At 45.2% G+C, this 21,243-nt stretch overlaps 1 long non-coding RNA gene across 1 annotated transcript in view; it reads right to left on the bottom strand.

The window, feature by feature from the left end:
• Positions 1-21,243, bottom strand: part of LOC144784581 (uncharacterized) — a 46,060-nt gene that overhangs the window by 24,079 nt on the left and 738 nt on the right. The window lies entirely within an intron of this gene.

Genomic DNA, 21,243 nt, shown 5'->3' with positions numbered 1-21,243 from the left:
GATAGAAAAGTTTTCTAGGACATTCTTATGGCACAAACATTTTTTAGGGGGAAAGACCAACTTTGTATGCTGATCGTTCCTCTCAAACAAAGGTGGACATGCAAATTGCATTTACAAACACCAAACAAGAAAAATATGCACAATTAATAACAAATGTGTCTTCTTTTACACAGTCAAATCACTGGAAAAGGAAGTGAAATATGGAGTAATAGTGAAGCTATTACTCTTATTCGAGAGTTGAAGACAAAGGGGCAGATTCACAAACTGCATGTTGCAGTACGTTTATAAAATGTTCTACAAAATGCTACTCATAATCCTATGTGTGGAACTTTAGATTACATCTCTCATATTTCTTTCTGTGCGCAAATCTCTGCCCCAAGTATGGAGTCTACGCATATGTAAATTTACATTTTAGTAGCAAATGTAAGAGGGACAAAGGCCAGCGACTTGAAAATGGGGAATACGTACTACTCAAGGGGAGGGGAATAGAGAGGAGAAAAGAGGGGTTAATAAAATCAGGGAGGGGTTTAGGGAGGGAAGTCTACCCACTCACAAAAGAGTAAGCCTATTCTGGTTCTGAATCCTACACTTCTAAGGTTACTACAGCCAAAAGAGACCCAAAAGGTAGTAGTAAAGTGCTCCAGCCGAGAGCTAAAGTGAATCCAGCATCACATATGGCCAAACACTGACACTGCAATACCCTGTCGAAGAAATCAATAGCGTTAGAGACTTAAAATAAACCACATAGTAAATAATGGTAAATTAAATTTAATTAATTGAAATTGTTAAACCTATGAATATAATTTAATGTAAAACGTATATAAATAGTACATATTTTTAATTTCATTGTAAACTATTATATTAAAAAATGTATATTGAAAAGGTAATGTAACAACACATTTACCAAATATAAATAAATTACTTTAAATTCATTCTATAAATCACTTTTAATAATTATTAACATATAATAAAAGCAATACTTTTTTACTTTAGATGGGCATTTATGCTTTTTATTAATTTAACCTTCAGAAAAATAGTTTTATTGTAATCTAATATATTTTAAATAGTTTAATTTTTAAGACAATATATATTTAAAAGTGCAATAGCATTTTATTGTTTATTTCTACAAGTAAAATAAATGTATACAAATAAATTACATTAATATTTTACATAAAAAATATTGCAACAAACCTTTTCCAAGTCAAATGTACTTTTGTATTTCACCCTATTCTTGACCACTAGTCAGGGGCGGAGATATCCACTTGCAAAAATATGAGGAAAAGTTCCTGATACTTAAACATAGAGAGATCTCCATCCTGGATCTTGTGTTTATCCCTCCTTTGTACAATTGCTTCTCTAGCGTCACTTTCAATTGGTTAACCTCTGTGCTTCCAGTGCTTGCTTTTCAACCACTACTTTTTTATTGTAGCTAAGCATGCCATGAGAGTACATGTTTTTCCCCAGCTGTCTTTCTGGTGTACTTTTCTCCCTCTGCACTCTGAGTTGCTCTCTGTCATCCGTGCTCTTCTCCCCGCCTCCCTTCGTGTTGCACTTGCCCCTGTGTACTTCCCCCATTGCTATCTTGCCAGTGTGCTTCTTCCTTCCCTCTCAACATTGCTGTCCAGCCTGTTAATTCTCCTAATGTGTGTTGCTGTACCCACCCACTCCCTCCTCAGTGTGGTGTCCCTTCTCCCCCCACCCACCCTATGTGTTGCTTGCCCCACCCACCCACTCCCTCCTTTTGCTCCCCACCCCTGTACTCCCCCGGTGCCTACTCGCATGTGTGCTTCTCTCTGCCCGCTCCATGTTTCGCTCTCTCTTGTTGCTCCTCCTCCCACCACCAGAACCCCCATGTTCCATCCACACCACCCTCTTTTTGTTGTTAAAAAAAATAACAACTGAAAAACTGAGGCTTTGTCTACACTCTCTCTATAGTACACCAACACGTATTTGCAAAGTCATCAGCATGCTGTACTAATGTGAACCTTGCTGGTTTGCCAATGCATTTTTAGGTGGTACCATCACCTCAAGTGCCTTCTCCATTCATGGTGTTTCTACGGCCCATAAGGAAGTCTTCGGAATATCATAGAGGTAACCATTGTACACAATTAAAATGGCAATTTTATTTGCATACTTTTTAAAAACAAAGTTTTAAAGTTTCTTGTACTTTGACAGCTAAAGGAACTGAGGCACAGCAATAAAAATCACCAGCTGTGGTTAAGTGAGGATACAGTTACCAACACTGTCAATAGAGCTTGTATGCCCACAGGGGGAAATGTGATTTTTCAACAAACTGAGAGGGCTGTGGCATAGCCAAGAGCAAGTGCGCTCCTGACATGTGAGTAAGTGCACGAGGCCTGCTTTTTCCTATGGTTTATGCAGCATCTGACTAATATAGTGAGTGCTGTGTACATATGCTATTTGCATTTTTATAATTACCTGAGTTTCACAGAATACTAGCTACCAGCATCAGGCTCATTAATAACTAACTGATATCCCATATACAATATGGGCACAAATAGGAATCAGTGGGCACCCTCGGTACTAAATATCAATGACAGAATATCGAAAGCATCATTATATGGTGATATGAATTATTGTTGCGAGGCATATACTTTTTGAATTTTTATATAATATCGAATTTTGAAATATCTAAAATGCAGATATAGCTATATAATATCATTTTAACGTGCTTTTATTGTAGTATTTATGTGTACATTTTTGATTGATTTTTTGAATGTTGTATACACACACACATATACCAATATTCAGGGCGACTGGAATTATGCGATTGCACGGCAGAAGTATTTTTCATATAATTATTGGTTTGCCGCATTTGCCACATACTCCATCATCTGCTGCATATTCTGCAGATTAAAAAAATGTTTCTACCTCAAACAATTCACAAGTTACTAAAACTTAGGAACATCTTTTGCCACGCAGTGGAAGGCCCTTTACAAAGGTTGACTGGTCATTTTTAGGCTGCATATTGCTATATTTGGGTGTTAAATTGGCACTAATGATATGCACACAATGTCCAGGCAGAGATAACAAGTGCATAAATGACAAAATAGTGAAGAAATACTATGACAAAATGAGCAGCATTATGCTGCATACTTTACCTTTTGTTGCCATAGAATGTACTCAGTCATACTGCATAACTGCCTTTCCCCTGCCGCCTACTTCCAGTGGCCCTGATATAAAATATACATATATTAATACGTTATTAATGTTTTTTAAAGAAATATGTATATTTTGTGTTTTGGGTTATGAGTATTATAGGGGATTAGGGTGGGCGCTGTATTAAATAGAAATACATATGTACAGACCCCCTGGACCACGCACACAATTCAGCGAAGACATCGCAGACTTCATCAGCCCGCACGCCCTTCCCTCCGTCGACTACATCCTCCTAGGGGACCTCAACTTCCACCTGGAGAACAACAATGACAGAAACACCACCACCCTGCTGGACAACCTCGCCAACCTCGGACTCAAGCAACTGGTGAACACCCCCACCCACTACGCCGGCCACACGCTTGACCCCGTCTTCTCATCCAGCAAGCACATCTCCTTCAGCCACTCCACCGGACTACACTGGACTGACCCCAGCTGCGTCCACTTCAGCTTCAGAAGGACTACGACCCACCATCACCCGCGACAGGCTCCCCGCCGGAGCTGGAGCAAGATCACCGTCGAGCAACTCACCGCCTCCCTCAACCAGAACACTCCCACCAGCACCACGGACCACAACGAAGCAGCCAACAACCTCACCAAGTGGCTGACCGCCTGCGCCGATGACCTCGCACCACTAAAGAACCCTCCCAGCAAACCCGGCAGCAAGAAAACCCCCTGGTTCACCGACGAACTCAAGGACTCCAAGAAGAACTGCCGCACCCTCGAGAAAGCCTGGCGGCTCGACCAGACCACAGACAACAGGACCGCCCTCAAGCGCGCCACCCGCAAACACCATCAGCTAATCCGCGCCACCAAGAAGACGGCACTCAAATAACGCCTGGACAACAACGCCCACGACAGCAAGGAACTCTTCAGCATCGTCAAAGAGTTCTCCAACCCCGGCGCCGGAAACAACGACATCACTCCCTCGCAAGACCTCTGCAACTCACTCGCCTCGTTCTTCCACCGCAAGATCACCGACATACACAACAGCTTCGACGCACAGACCATGCACCCTACCACCGAACCAATGCCCGCCACCACCACCCTCTGCAACTGGACCCCGATCTGCACCAAAGACACCACCCGCACGATGAACTCCATCCACTCCGGATCACCAACCGACCCCTGCCCACACCACGTCTTCAACAAAGCCGATGCCATCATCGCTCCCCATCTCCGGGACATCATCAACACCTCCTTCCACACCGCCACCTTCCCGGAGAGTTGAAAGCACGGCGAGCTTACCGCCCTCCTGAAGAAACCTACGGCGGACCCCACCGACCTCAAGAACTACCGTCCCATCTCGCTCCTTCCATTTCCTGCCAAAGTCATTGAGAAGACCGTCAACAGACAGCTTGCCGCCTTCCTCGAGACGAACGGATCCCTCGACCCCTCGCAGTCCGGGTTTCGGGCCAACCACAGCACCGAGACCGCCCTGATCGCAGCCACCGACGACATCAGAGCCCTGATTGACAACGGGGAAACAGCGGCCCTCATCCTCCTGGACCTCTCTGCGGCGTTCGACACTGTCTGCCACCGCACCCTAGTGCAGCGCCTCAGCAACATCGGAATCCAAGAGAAAGCACTGGAGTGGATCATCTCGTTCCTCGCCGGAAGAACCCAGAGAGTCCGCCTCCCCCCGTTGAGATCCGAGGCCACCGAAGTCATCTGCGGCATACCACAGGGATCCTCACTCAGCCCAACCCTCTTCAACGTCTACATGAGCCCCCTCGCAGCCATCGCACGCCAACACAACCTCAACATCATGTCCTACGTCGACGACACCCAACTGATCCTCTCCCTCACCAACGACCCCGCCACCGCCAGAGCCACCCTACACGAAGGGATGAAATACGTCGCCGACTGGATGAAGAACAGCCGCCTGAAACTGAACTCAGACAAGGCGGAAGTCCTCATCCTGGGATCATCACCCTCCACCTGGGACGACTCCTGGTGGCCCCCTGCCCTGGGCACCGCTCCCAGGCCAACGGACCACGCACGCAACCTGGGCTTCATCCTGGACTCCTCCCTCTCGATGACTAGACAAGTCAAGGCCGTTTCCTCATCATGCTTAAACACCCTGTGCATGCTCCGCAAGATCTTCAGATTGATCCCCACAGAAACCAGGAAGACCGTGACCCAGGCACTCGTCACCAGCCGACTGGACTACGGGAACACCCTCTACGCCGGAACCACAGCCAAACTTCAAAAAAGACTCCAACGCATCCAGAACGCCTCCGCACGACTCATCCTGGACATCCCCCGACCAAGCCACATCACCGGACACCTGAGAGACTTGCACTGCTCCCCGTCAGCAAGAGAATCACGTTCAGACTCCTCACCCACGCACACAAGGCTCTCCACGACCTGGGCCCCAAGTACCTCAACGACCGCATGACCTTCTACACATCCACCCGCCAGCTACGATCGACCAGCCTCGCCCTCGCCACCGTACCACGCATCCGCAGAGCCACCGCCGGAGGAAGATCCTTCTCCTACCTGGCAGCCAAGACTTGGAACTCCCTCCCCACCCACCTTCGGCAAACCCAAGACCATCTCACCTTCAGGAAGCAGCTCAAGACCTGGCTGTTCGAGCAGTAACATACCCCTCTCCCCCAGCGCCTTGAGACCCTCCCGGGTGAGTAGCGCGCTTTACAAATGCTGTGATTGATTGATTGATATGTTATTGGGTTTTTTTAGAAAATATTTGAATTTCTTAGGTGCATTCATTGTTTAATATTTATTTTTATTATTTATAATTCAGGTTGTTGTTAATTTGGGGTTTGAATGGGGAGTTTAATTTGTTTTTTCTTTCTAATTGACATTTTTTTTCACATATAAACATTTATTTATGTGGTTCATTGGTCAGGTTTTGGGTTTTGGGTAGGTACTGTGATAAACTGTAGTTTTGTATAATTACTTATTTAGGGTCTCTGGATGGGGAATGATTAAATTAGGTGTTTAAAATGTTATTAATATTTTTTTAACTGGACATTTTTTAAAGTTTGGGTTTTGGTTCTTACAGGAGTTTGGGTGGGTAGTGTGTTATATTGTTAATTTTGTTTAAAGTTTTAAATTTTGTTTCTTGTAATATTAATTGAAGTTATATTTTTATGCATTTTTAAATGGTATTTAAGTTATTTTTTCTATGGGTTTGGTTTTAGAGAAATTTAGTAGTCTACAATAGTGCATTATTAAGTGAATTAAAATTTGAATTCTAATCTTTCATATAGAAATATCCTGTTTTTTTTTTTTTTTTTAAGATTCACAGCGGTTGAGTGATGGGTGTCGCTCAACTTTAATAATCAATTTTTAGGGTGCCGGCATGGGTAATGCACCAGGTTACCATTTTATTTTTAAGGTGGACGGACGGTTATTGCACCTAGTTACTATTTTGTGTTCAGAATTGGGTGTTGCACTGGGTTGCTATTTAGATTTTAGGGCACAGGGATGGGTATTGCACCAGTTTACTGATTAGCTTTAGGGCACAGGGATGGGAATTGCACCAGTTTACTGATACATTTTAGGGCACAGGGATGGGTATTGTACTGCGGTACTAGTTAGTTGTTAGGGCAGTCTTAGGTATTTCACCGGGTTACTCGCTGGTTTTTAAGGCACCAGTGTGGTGTGGGTGTTGCACTGGGCTACTGATTAATTTTTAAGGTCCAGCAATGGGCACTGTCCTGCGTTACTAATTATTTTTATGGGTGCAGGTGTGGGAGGTGTACTGGATATTAATTAGTTTTAAGGGTGCGGAGATGGATGAGCTCAGGATGGGTAATGTTTATTTTTAATATTTAAATTTAAAAAAAAAATGTTTTACAATTTTCTTTGTAAGATATTTTTATGTTTAAACAAATGTATTTTTATCTAAATCTAACATTTTCTAGGATCATTACATTATTATTTTTCAACTTTCTATCAATATATTTTATAAATATGTTCCTATAATTTAGAAGTTCAAATAATTTTAATTAAATACATGTAATTTATTAAGATATTTTTAAGCCTAGGTTTTGTATTTGATATTTTCAATATCATTCGAAAAGTCTATATTATTGTCAACATTTTGGGTTCCAATATTTTTAAACTTTAAATATTTTCGTATAACAATCGTTTGGATTCTATATTTTGGTTATTTTATTTACTTTATTTTATTACTGGTTATTCTGTGGTTAATTAGAATTTGTAGTAGTACATAAAAAAATTACAGACTAGAGTTAGAACAAGCATTGGCAAAGTCAATACATCTTGCCTTGTTTCACCTATTGGTTTTGCTAAAGCTTGAGCAGCTGCTGTGCAGCATCTGTAAAAATAAAAATGCTTTTAGATGATGCTCGGTATTTTCGACAATAAAGGAAATAAAGGCACAATGGCATCATTCCATAAGCGTGCACATGCATAATAATATACGTGCATGCATGCGTCACCACACATGTTTGAGCCTAGGGAATAACGTGAGCACATTATTAATTTGTTGACCCAAGATGACGAACACCATTTGTACCAGTACATAAAAAAAAGTTACTTAAGTAGCGTGAACGCACTTTTTGTACAGTGGACAGCTCAGCAGCAAATGGTAGCTGCTGCGTCCGTCAAACAAAATTTTTAAAATGATTTAAAAATAAATGTTACAGACCTAGAGGGAACAGTGAAGGAGCAGGTGTGTGAAGGAGTGGGAGGTGTACAAGGGCATAAAAGAGGTGCTTGGGACTGGAAGGCGGATGGGCCGCAAAAAATAATAAAAAAGAAAGGACAGGGTAGGGAAAACAATGAATGAGCTTGGGGAGAGGGAGCAACACAGAGTGTACGGGGTCGGGTGTTTAGGGGAGGAAGGGGCACATGAGGGAGAGAGCTAGAATTCACATGCACTGTCAAGGAGTCTGAAAATGTGTGCAGTGGAAGGATACACATCAGCCAAATAGAGTGAACGCTATCTACACAACGTGTAAGTGAAAAACTACATACCACACTCTCATTGGGATCGTCCATCCCGGTTCTGGCGGCAGGGTAGGTCGCAGACTGAGCGTTCTTGGACGCTGGATCCAAATTGATATCCATTTTTGACCGCCGGATACTGTTGCAGTCATCACTAGACAACAGTAGAGGTTATTGTCCTGAGAGCATGGTATGTAGTTTTTCACTTACCACGTTGTGTAGATAGCGTTCACTCTGGTCCTGAAGAAGTGCCCAGATCCTCCTGACATTCATGGCACGAAACATGTTGACCAGCCGAGAGTAGGGCACACGCAGCTAGATACATTGCCTCTAGTGTACTGCCACTCTATGCTTTTTATCAGGCAGTTTACCTTTGGAATAAATAACAGTTAGGACTAACTGGCCTGTTTTAACTCCCTGCCCCCCCCCCCACATCTACACACACTAGGCCCCTCAGCACCAAACGGCAGGAACAAAAAATCCCCGCCAAATAGCTCCGTACTGAGTGCCTGTCAGGTATTGCAGCGCCAAACAGACGAGGGGCAGGCTCATATGATGAAGCATGACACCTAGCTTGCCTAGTGTGTGAGAGCCCTAGTTCTGAAAAGGGGAATTCCCCTTCCTCTCTCTTCAGTGTGGGGTTACTCATTTATTTATTTTATTTATAAAGTTTTATATAGCGCGAACTTGACCCAAGAGGGTATCAGAGCGCTTTACATTTAGGATCGTTGCGTTACAAGTTACATCAGATACAAAAGCATAGTAATGAACAGTACACATAAAACAATGTTACAGTAATTCAAAGGAGGGAGGGGAGGAATGAGTAATAGCGGGGAGACGAGGACGAACAATGCTCAATGTCCGGCTGGGTAGGTGACAGTCAAGAGCGAAAACCAGGGCCAGACTCCTCATTAGCTGTCAAGCAGCTCCACTGGTCATCAGCCATGTTGCTCAGGTCTCAGCGTTCAGGAAAAGCCAATTTTTAGTTTATTTGATATGCGAAGGTTATATGGCGCTATCTAGACCCGGAGGTATCAGAGCGCATAACCAGGGGAACGTTGCATTATAAGGTACATCAAAAAGGATTATACTGCAAAGACTACATGATGATATCTCTCATTGGAGGTCACTGCCGCTGTCCCTCCCCGGTAGAGCTGCCCTATTCAAAATGTTGGCCCTCCCGCGCTTTTTATACATCTTCCAAAACTGTCCCTTTCCTATTGCAGATTCCTTTTTTACCGCGCTGGAAGGAGATATGTGCCTGCTATTGTGGGACGGAAGGGCTCCCCGCATCGCTCTCCGTAAACTCACCAAGGGTTGGTATGACGGTGGCATTGCCCTGTCCGACATGCGTCTGTATTACTGGGCATCCCAGCTGGTGGCCACCAACTCCTGGATCCACGGATCATCCACAAACCCAGCATTTCATTTGGAGAGATATCAAACGGGACGTGATGGTTACCTGGGGGCGCTATATAGTAAACCCGTTCGTAACCGCTATGTTGGCCCAATGTGCCAGACGACGGCCATATGGCACCGAGCTAACAAAAATCTGGGATGGTCCGGTAGGTTTACCAAAGCCACTCCCCTCTGGTCCTCTCAGGCCCTTGGCTCCTTGTGCTTCCACCTGGGTTTCGATAAATGGGACACCATAGGCATATCCACCCTGGGAGACATGCTACACAAACGAACGCTCATCTCCTTTTCTGATCTCCAGAAGAAACATGCACTTGCCCAAGGGGAGGCTTTTCGATATCTTCAGAATAAACACGCCATCCTTACTATGGTATCTGATCTCCCTTCCCTCCCCGAAGCTTCACCCCTCGAAGACAGGTTACTCTCCGAACCCCTTCTGACAAAGGCTATCTCCTGTACCTACCGCAAGCTTTGTAACAATCTGCCTGACTCGTTCCAGGCCCTGCGCGACAAATGGGAGACGGGGATGTGGAACACTTAGAAGAAGAAGACTGGCAGACGGCGCTGATGCCCCCAAGGGAGTCGGCCATTAGTCACCGTTTCCGCCTGATACAACTCAAAATCCTTCACAGGACATACATGTCTGGTCCCCTACTGGCGAAACTTGGCAGACGCCCAAACGACTTGTGTCTGCGGGGCTGCGGCTTAACTGGTACTTTCTATCACACCTTGTGGGAATGCCCCATGGTTCAGCTCCTGTGGACCAGTGCGACCAAGAAAATGGCGGAGGCGCTAGGGAAGCAGATCCCACTGACTCCTAGGGGAGGGCTCCTCAATGTCTGAGGGGCAACGGACCTGACAGATATTGAACATCAATGGCTGGCCCGCAGCCGTCTCCTCATAAAACGTTCCATAGCGATGAAGTGGGGTTCTCCTGATCGTCCTCTGGTGGTGGGTTGGACCGCAGAAATGGATAGAGCTATGGTCGCTGAAAAAACTGTTTACAAACTCAGAGGGTGCCCCAAGAAATGGGACAAGAAGTGGGGTAAATTGAATGCATATAGGGGTGAGATCTGGAGCTCTCCCACTACAGACATGGCCATAGACAGGTTGAGAAATGTGTATAGCGACCCAAATTGATAGGCATTGACTGTTGGACTATTGTGTGTATTGCCCCGTGTTGTTTTCGAAAGTTTTGTATGATTGTAATTGAATTGATTTTTTGGATTGTTTTCCTCGATTACCTGAAACAATTCTGAATTGCCCCGATGCCTGTATTATGGTCACCTTTCGCTTTTGTGCTTTATATTGCTGAATGTGCTCTGATTTATGTTTTCAATAAAAATTTAATTAAAAAATAAAATAAAATAAAAAAGGATTATAAAGCGCTGGTTAGACCCGTAGGTATCAGAGCGCTATAGCAGTGGAAGATTGCGTTACAAATGATATCAGTTACAATAGTGTAGTAGATATAGTAAACAAACAACGGGAGGAAGGAGTAATAGCGGGGAGACGAGGAGGACCAATGCCCAATGTCCGGCTGGGTAGGTGATGGTCAAGGGGGAAAACCAGGGCCAGACTCCTCATAGCTGTCATGCAGCTCCACTGGTCATCAGCCATGTTGCTCAGGTCTCAGCATTTCAGGAAAAAACAGTTTTTAGTTTAATTGATTTGCGAAGGTTATATAGCGCTATCTAGACCCGGAGGTATCAGAGCGCATAACCAGGGGAACATTGCATCATAAGATACATCAAAAGGATTATAAAACGCTTGCTAGACCCGTAGGTATCAGAGCGCTATAACAGAGGAAGATTGCATTACAAAGTACATCAGTTACAAAGGCGTAGAAAGGTACAGTAAACAAACAACGAGGTTGAGAGAATTTATAGGAAAAGGAGGGGAGGACGGAGCCTTAGCAGGGAGACGAGGAAGAACTGTGTCCAAAGTCCAGAGAGACAAATAGGGAGGGAAAGGGGAGAGGTGGAGTGAGAGGGGAGAGAACGAGGGGGAAAAAGGAAAGGAGATAAAGGGAAAGTCAACCCAAGGACCGTGTGGGTAGTGACGGCCAGCGAGATAATCCAAGGCCAGTCTCCCCTATAGCTTTCTAGGAAGCTCCAACGGGCATCGGTCAGAAAAATGGAAAGAAAGGGGACCAAGAAAAGGCAGAAACTGCAGAATACGCAGAGGGGGGGAGGGGGAGATAGGGAAAAGAAGACAGACAGTGTCCAGGCGCCTGCAATGTGTCTGTGTCCTTAGGCCCAAGCAAGCCAGCGCCCTAGTGTTGCTGGTCAGGATAGGTTCATTGAGGTAGTGCGGCGCAGCCCCAAGTGCTCCCTCAAACAAAGAAATTGTTTGTGACCTCATAGGCTCCTTTGTAATGCATAGCATGACAGCCCGACAATCTGCTATGTGGTTACAATGATCTGATCTGCAATGCTTCTTCTCTCTATGCAGGAACGTGCACCTCATCCCCACTCTTCCACTGATTCTGAGATGGGAGGGACGGCCGCCATTTTGGAGACAGGCGGGGGGCGCCTCAGGGTCTCCTTCCCCACCACTCAGCAATCGTTAAAAGTAGGTGCCTATATCACTATATCAATTTTCTACTGCTATGAACGAGGCAGCGAGTCAAGAGCTGGGGGGAGTGTCTCTCAATCGAGTTCAAGCCAGACCGCCATCTTAGGGTCAGGCATAGCGTGCAAACTCTTGTCACAACAGTGACTTTCGGCTCTCACCCGCCCTGTAAATCTTTCTTTGGGATTATATCCCATCAAACAAGAGTCCCAGTACTCTCCGGGCCCCTCTGTCATTGCCCAGGCACCTGGGGAGTCCCGAGTCGCAGCATGGCACCCAGGGGTCTGCCGCGGCAACTTCTCCCGGGGAGCGTCTCTCCTCCACCGAGATCCTCGGCGCTCCCAGAATCAGGAGTCCGCTCCACATGCCACAGCAAGTGGAATGTCGCAGCAGCATCAGCTCCCCGATCCCCTCATAGACAACTGAGGATCCTCGCCACTCGTGAGGTGGTGGGTGCCATTTTGGTGAGCGCCGGGGTCCGTCCATAGGGCAACTCTCCCGATCGCAGGGACAATTCAGCAGCGGTTGCAAAACGTCCAGTTTGTGCCCCTCATATTCAGCCCGCCGACGGTGACCTTCACTCCCACCCCTACCATATGGGCTGGTCCTTTACAGAGGCAGTGGCAGCACCATGAAGAAGGCCATCAATCACCCCAGCAGCCTGACTCCGGATGTCGTGCCATGCAGCAGGTCCATAACCCACGCTTTATAAGAAGTACTTTTAGAGCATCACTACATGAGCAGTGTGCAGGACTGTCCTGCACTTGTGATGTGAGTTAGGAAGCTTTTGTGGTTAATGTCTTTGCTGCACCAATGTTATGCTTCAGGAAGCTTGCAGTGTCGCTGTCGGTGTTGTAATGGCTGGCTGTGTGTATATGAGGTAAGTTTAAGATTTCACTGATTCTGTCTGTGCTCCACCTATACTTTTGTGTGGGGGAAGCTTGCACCGCTCCTGCCTATGTAGGGACTATGAGCTGAAACCACGACGTTCTGTTATCCATGGTGTACAGGCAGTGTCAGCCGACACAAACAAAAATTGGTGGGCCAGGTGGAGGGGGAGCTGGGGGATGGCTAATAATAAAACAAATATGACAAAGCTGTCAGCCGCCTCACACCTCGGTGTTCCTCTGCCTCCTGGTACCAGCAGACATTGGGACAGCAGAGACTCCCTATGCAATCCCTCTGCTGCTCTCATGCTATTACCAAGGATGAGAGCAGCACGGGGATTGGCCTGAGCGGGCTGGTTTAATTCTCGCTCAGGCACAGGGAGTCTGCTGTTTTTCGAACCCGGCTCTGCATTACAGCTGGGTTGGAGAAACCTAACTGTACATGTATGTTTGGCTGGCCTAAGATGGACGACCAAACAGACATGCGCACTTAGAAGTGCACATACCACTCCATACATCCTCCCTCTTATGGCCCGCCCCACCCCTCCCTACACACACTGGCTCAGCCAGCAGCTGAAAAAAAAAACGATAACAAATATTGTTTTATCTTTCAGCTGCTGGTTCTGAGCCAGTGAGGCGACGCTCCTCCGCCATTGCAGAGGAGCCGCCACTGTGTACGGGATTCCGTTTGAGGGAAGCTACGACTGTTGCTTTCTACCCTCTACCTTTTCTGTGGGTGGGGGAAGTTGCACAGCTGCTGTCCAGTTGAGCCTATTCTGTGTACATAAGGAAGCTTACTTGTATGGTGCTATTTCCATGCACCTAAAGGGAGTCTATTATTGTTCTTCTCCATATATGGTTTGTGTTTAAGAGAAGATTGCATGTTGGTGCCTATGCTGTGCCTGTTCTGTGTGCATAAGAAAACGAGTACCACTGCTACCCTTGAAGTACCTGTTCTATGTGTGAAGGAATGTACAGTATTATTGTATTTATTGTATCTGCACTCTTTGTGATGCAGGTTTGCTCTGCTGCTCTCCGTTGTGCAGTGTGTCACAGTAACGACAGTGCATCTTTGCACGAACACCAAAACCAAAACTATTGTTTGTCAGTTTTCACTTTCTGTGCTTTTCTGCGGTTACACTGCTGTTTCCATTCAAAGTTATTTTCCCATCTAGTTCTTTGAACCTGTGCCTCATTGTTTTTTCCCTTTTTTCTCGAACGCACACAATTTTTTTTAGTAATAACATAACTAATTCTTTATGTAACATCCAACTTAACTTGTCATTGTTTCCTCTTTCTCTATTTTTAACTTGATTGTTTGTACTTTGTATTTATATTTACAGAGAAGCATGCTTTGTGGTGATCAGTCATAAAAAAAGCTCTTTTGTCTTTATGAAGTTTATGATTTAGGCATCATTTTCACGAGGGTATACATACTGCCAATCAATCTTCATGTAGGTGACTACCAAGCTTAATATTAGTAATTCCAAATTTTTAAGGAAAATTGCATGTATTAAGCATGACATAAAACATGTATTTTTAAACATATATGTTTTAGAGCCGATTTCTGCCTCTTGTCTCCAAACAATATTACCTCTTGGTACTTCAGAATCTCTAAGACAGATCGATGACTGTAACACGCTGGTTTTCCCTGAGTGGACCTCTGCTATCGCCAGAAGAGTGGGGTGCTCTGACCTTCTACTGGCATGAGTAAGTATGGGTGATATGTTTTGCAGACTGAGGTTTTTCTCTATGGTGGTGCTTTCGAGGGCAGTGAGGCTGTTCTTCCAAACCTACCTAACTGATGCAAGTGTGACCTAAGTCAAGGGTTTTTGATGTGGGGCAATCCAGGGCAGTGGCGGCTCCTCCGCTAAGGCGGAGGAACATCGCCCAACTGCCAGGTAGCAGCAAAAAAAGGAAAAATTAAATAAGTAAAGCGTAATGTTATTATCATTTTTTTAGTCCTCCTGCTGCGGAAGAGTGTGTGGGGGGGGGGGCTGCAGAGCAGGGGAGTAGTGGCAGAACACTCCTGTGCGCAATTACTTTTTGGTCGGCCCTCTTGGGATGCCCAAAATACTCATGCGCACTTCCCTGTTCTCGATGCAGGCTACATTACAGCCTGCATGGAGAACATGCCCACCCCTACAGCCCCTGGCTGAGCGTCGTGCATTGCAGCACTGTGATTGGCTGCGGGGAGCCCTGGTGCTTCCTTCTTCCTGTTTCTCACAGGAAGCCAGGAAGAGGACGGGACACAGAGAGAGGCGGCGGCGGCTAGTCAGCTGGGAGGTAAGTGATTTTTGTTTTAACCTGATTTACCCCCCCCTTGCCCCTTTGCCTCCACCCACCCCACTGCTTCTTCTAGGCAGCAGCAGCGACTGCTCCAGAGGACTGCAGGACGTACATTCCTACACCTAACATGTGTGACCAAACACCTATGTTTTCTGTTGTTTTTTTATTCCAGTGGAGCACCCTATTAGTGAGGGGTCTTGTATTTTTCAAATGAACATAGGTTTTTGGGTGTAATTTTATGTTTCTGACACATTTGTTCTTATCTGATTTTTTAGTTTCTAACCTGGGTCCTGAAAGAGCTGATGTTTTCCCAGGTTTCTTGCACTTGAGTGTGATCTGTCCTCTCCTTGCTCAGTTTCTATTTTATTGTGTTAGAGGATCTTGTCCTTGAATCTACTATTTTAACATACCTGGTGTTACTTGGTGTGACATACTATCCACCTCTGTGTCCCCGTGTTTTCCATTTTGACAAGGTTCAGATTTCCAATTTCCGAGGCCCTAAGTTTCCTGACTCCATGACCTCAAGGTTTCCCATATTCAAAGGCCATTGCCCCCACTAATTTGTCTTTGAGGCACCCCAAGATTGCTGTATAACATTATGAGGTATGTAACTTATTTTTTACAAAAGATTTGCCAAAGTACTCAGCCTTTGGAGGAGATGACTATGTACTAGCCCTTTGGGTAAGAAGGGCAAGATCACGCCACATGGACCATCATATGCAGGAGTGCGACCACAGAGGCCCGCTGGATACTAAGCCTCCTGACTATAGCCAACTGCTAGATGAAATAAAGTGCCCCCTGCTGTATTTTATGAGAATTTCCCAAGTCACAGAGCAGTTCTGTGACCATATAGAGGGACAAGGCCAAATGTTGAGTCCTCTTATAAGGCCATTGAACTTTAAGGTGACTTGAAATATCCTTTCAACACACGGTCGAGGGTACTGTCATTGTAATATATGGTCACACCATCACCAATCCCGCCAACCACCTAAATCCTTGGTGTCTTGTTCCTCCATATGAAAGAGATGACCTGAGGAATGCCAGCTGAAGATCTAGTGTAAATTTAAACATGCCATAAAGCAGTTAGTAATGTGTAACTAAAACTTATAAGAATAATTTTAAAGAAAATCAGGTTAATAAAGGTAGCAGCTCAGAATGAAGGGTGACGCGAATAATGGTTCTTCCTTTCCTGTAATGAATTTCAGAGTTCAAAAAATAAACATATTGCTACAAATCACTGCTTTGTGCTGATCATTGTTCATTTTAGAAAAACAGATTATAAAAACGAAAAGTGTTTAAACAACAGCTGTCATAATGCTCTGTAACCTGTCTTTCACCTTGGATGTTGACTCCAGTAACATGCATTATGTCATAACTCAACTGTACTATCCTATTGCAGTTGAGCTGCTACATTATTTTCTTATTACAGGACACTAGAGATGTTACGACTCCACAGTAATAAGGAAATTACATGCACAGGGTTTTATACTGTAATTAATGCAGCAGTGTATTTATTTAGTATTTTGGATGACCCATTGTTGCAGTGGTGTTGTCCAGTGTGATGTGGCACTGAATGGTGAGACAGGAGTGTCGGGATGTGCTGTGTCACAGTATGATGTGGAAATTGATGGCGCGGTGTTGTGATGCAGTCACGTAAAAGGGGATTGATTCAGTTAAGGACCAAGAGGCTGGAATCAATTAAACAAGACAAAGAACAGGTACCTCTTGGACCTGGAATGCTAGAATCTATTTTCAACCCCAGATTATCTTTTATCTGCGGGTAAATTTGGTTAGTTATGTACATTTAAAACATTTTGATTATAAGTAACACATATTAAAGCCATCACACGTACATCTATTTACGAGCACCAAAACTAACAGTGTGATTTTATAAGTGACAATTTTTTTACTGGGTTTTGCTTTTGTTTTCTTTTTCACAGCGACAAGCAAAATTATACAATCTTGACAATGGATTTTTCGACAAAACAGTTCATAAATGGATCTATATACAGTGACAGGAAGACAAAACATATATTACCATCAAATTAATTTGTCTTAGTCTAAATCACTGAGGTAGTCCTACTATATTTCCATAGTATTGGGTCTCTTTGATTTCTATGACCTCTATACAAAGGAATGTATTGGTCCAAGGTGGAGAGGTCAGGGAGAACCTGTCAAAACCAAAAACATGTAAGCTGTCTCAATCCAGCTTATCTGAGATTCGTTTTGGTATCTGGAAAATTTCAAACTGGGAAGCCCTTGGCCTCAGTGTGGGGGGTGCCAACGCGTTTCGACCTACGTGTTGGGACCAAGAGGATTTTCAAAAGGTCTTCCTCAGGGCTGGGAAATTCTGTGTAGGACTCTGTGGTGGGGAAAGGGGTGAATTAGTTTATCAGTGTTTAGGGGTTACTTAATATAACACAGTTGAATCACATGCCCTACGGTTGGGTGCCAATCCCTTAGGTTGGTCTCCGACATGGTGGCCCACTGAGTTGGGCGAATGCCCTCCACCAGTTTCCAAGGTCAAAAATCTAGGGGTGATTTTTGACTGTCGGCTAACTTTTGATAGCCAGATCAACTGCCTTTCAGCGAAGTTCTGGGCTATATTAAAACTTATCAGAAAGATTTGGTCTTTTATTCCCCCGGATGCCCTGAAAACCGTGGTAACCGCCCTTGCAATCTCCAGGCTGGATTATGGTAATGCACTCTACCTAGGGATTCAAACACAGCATTTGAGTAAGCTCCAACGCCTGCAGAATGCAGCAGCCAGACTGATCTTGAACATCCTCAGGCACGAATCAGTGTCCCAGCGGCTAGCAGCTCTCCACTGGCTGCCGGTCCGGAAAAGAATCATATTCAAGTCACTCTGTATTACGTTCAAGGCACACCAAGGAAGGGGACCCTCTTACTTGACTTCTAGGATAAAATACTATGTTCCGTCCAGGAATCTCAGATCTGCACAACTGAAACTGCTTCAAGTACCTAGGTTTGAGCCAGTGCGTTGGGGAGGAAGGAGTTTTTTGCTAAGAGCGGCAAAACTCTGGAATCTCCTACCATTCTCAATCAAAAACAGCCCGAATCTAACCTCATTCAGAAAATCACAAAAAACCTGCCTATTCCGAGCAGATCTTTAATTCGTCCGTGCACCTATTCTGCCTTCACCTTCTTAGTCCTCAGCACCAAGACGCCTCTGGGCATTCTTGCGCTTTATAAATTTAAAAATCAACATGTTTCTAGACGAATTTTAGGGGTTACCCATATTTAGTGCGTATCATCGGTTGGCTTGGACTGGTTTCCTGCTCTTGGGCGTGTGGCGCCTCTTTGGTTTCTTGGAACTCCTCTTCTGTTTTGTTGTGGAAATTTTTAAAAACATTAGGGGAGAGACTGGGGTGGTAGAAATTTGAGGAGTTTAGGGGCTTTTGATCATTTGTACATAGGGCCGTCATACTAAGCATTGATGTTGGGCTATTGCAGGGAGGACCTTTAACCCTTTCGCTGCGGCGGCTATTCCGCCGCAGTGCTAAGGGGCGGGTGGGCTTCGACGCTGGTGACGGAACCGCTCCGTCACGGCCCTCGGGTGAGCTGTGCTTGTGACGGAACGGTCCAATAGAACGCGCTGCGCAGGCCGTGACGGGACCATTCTGTCACCAGCACAGCCCACTCGAGGGGCATGACGGAACGGTTCCGTCACCAGCGTGGGAGGGGTTAAGAGTGTGCGTGTGTTTTTTTTCGGGTGCGTTTACCAACATTACTTGCAAGACTGGGACAGTGTACTTTGTTGTTGCTTGTTTGTGTCCCCGTTGATATCTGGTGCCCAATTGTGGGTTAGTTCATGCCGAGTGCATGGGTTTTGGTCGTGGTCCATAGTACGTGCACCAAATGGTGCGGCATGAGTGGGAGACTGCTGGATTCTGGAAGCTATTGTTGAGCTGGAACCCGGTTCCAGGCCGGCACAAGAGAACTTTGCCTTCTATCTCCTGGTCCACAGTGCTGAAGCAAGGACCAGGACACGGGGGTGGCACTAGTGAACATTCATGTGGGCTTGGTGTGCAGGGCAGCAGCTTGCAGGGGGGTGAGGGACCTTATTTTCTATGCCCAGAACAGCAGGCTGCAAATGTCTGTGTCTTTCTTTTTGACCCAGTTGTGCCCTAGCTGGGAGAACATGGAGCTCAAACAGTGCACAACTGGAGTCTCCCACCATGCCCCTGGAAGGAGAACCAAAGAATTATTCATGATGTCACTTCTCCTGTTGCCAAGGGAAAACTTGGATTTGAAAGTGTGGACTTCACAAGCTCAGTATCTACGTAGGATACCCTGGTGTATACGTGTTCTATAGGAATGAAAGGTATGGCTATCTGATATTACACTAACACAAAAAATATGTAGAAAGAGCTGCAAACTACTTTTGGAACTTGATAACAAGTCTTCATTAGTACCAGCATTAACCAACTTTGGGACAGTGAAAGAATGAGTTAAAACCTGCATGGAATCAAATTAATATATGGCAGGTTACATGTTGTTGCTTGCAGTTCGCACATGAACTCACTGCAGGGCAACATGTCCCTTTGAGTTCACACAAGGCTTTCTGCAACAAAAGCAATAACATTCTGAGTTGTCTGACAAAAACTGCAAAGCTGAGAAAGGCATTCGCCCACTGAGCTGCATTATTGAAAATACAAATCGGTCGTCTATGCTTTAGGTGTAACGCTCAGCATTAGGTGATTTCAAACCATCTGATCTACTTTATGATGATTTAACTTTATGACCAGATATTACAAACAAATCTTTGGAATGCCAGTACCCACCGAGTTTTTTTTTATATAAAAGATCATTACTGTGTGTGATAAGCATAGCACCACTGCAATTTTCACTAGGTCTTTTCAGTAGGTAGGCGCTTCTTGTCTGCGGTCCAGCATATGGTGCAGTGACCTGCTTCACCTTGGGGCCTGCACAGCCCTTCCTTTGCACACCAGCCTCATTCACGTGCATCCTCTCCTCTGCACAGCCTCTCGCTCGCAGGAGGCAGGGTACCTTACCGCGAAAAAGCATCTGTTGCGTACTGTAAAGCAAATATTGCGGAGAGTACTACATCTGGGGAAAACTGCACACATTGAGGCAGAGAACCTCACCTGGGAGGATCTACTCTACATTGCATTTCATACATTGAGGCAGAGAACCTCACCTGGGAGGATCTACTCTACATTGCATTTCACACATTGAGGCAGAGAACCTCACCTGGGAGGATCTACTCTACATTGCATTTCACACATTGAGGCAGAGGACCTCACCTGGGAGGAACTACTCTACATTGAAGTGCGTACATTGAGGCAGAGTACCTCACCTGGGAGGATTTACTCTACATTGCATTTCACACATTGAGGCAGAGTACCTCACCTGGGAGGATTTACTCTACATTGCATTTCACACATTGAGGCAGAGTACCTCACCTGGGAGGATTTACTCTACATTGCATTTCACACATTGAGGCAGAGAACCTCACCTGGGAGGATCTACTCTACATTGAGGTGCGTACACTGAGGCAGAGTACCTCACCTGTGAAGATTTACTCTACATTGAGGTGCGTACATTGAGGCAGAGTACCTCGCCTGGGAGGAACTACTCTACATTGAAGTGCGTACATTGAGGCAGAGTACCTCGCCTGGGAGGAACTACTCTACATTGCATTTCACACATTGAGGCAGAGTACCTCACCTGGGAAGACATACTCTACATTGAAGTGCACACATTGAGGCAGAGTACCTCACCTGGTTGGAGACTCTTCTCTGATTAGAACTGCAGACATTGGGACAGGGTGCCTACACTAGAGGAAGCCTCTTCTCTGCAGGGTGCCGCTATTCACTACCTCATGTATTTTTGGTTGCTCACAATTTTTACTACCTCATGTATTTTGTTTGCTCACAATTGTCACTATTACCTTATGTAACGTAACGTATGCTTT

Source organism: Lissotriton helveticus, chromosome 10, assembly GCF_964261635.1.
Source record: "Lissotriton helveticus chromosome 10, aLisHel1.1, whole genome shotgun sequence".
Classification (NCBI taxonomy): domain Eukaryota; kingdom Metazoa; phylum Chordata; class Amphibia; order Caudata; family Salamandridae; genus Lissotriton; species Lissotriton helveticus.
The sequence above is the reverse complement of the archived record's forward strand: the minus strand, read 5'-3'. Positions and strand labels throughout refer to the sequence as shown.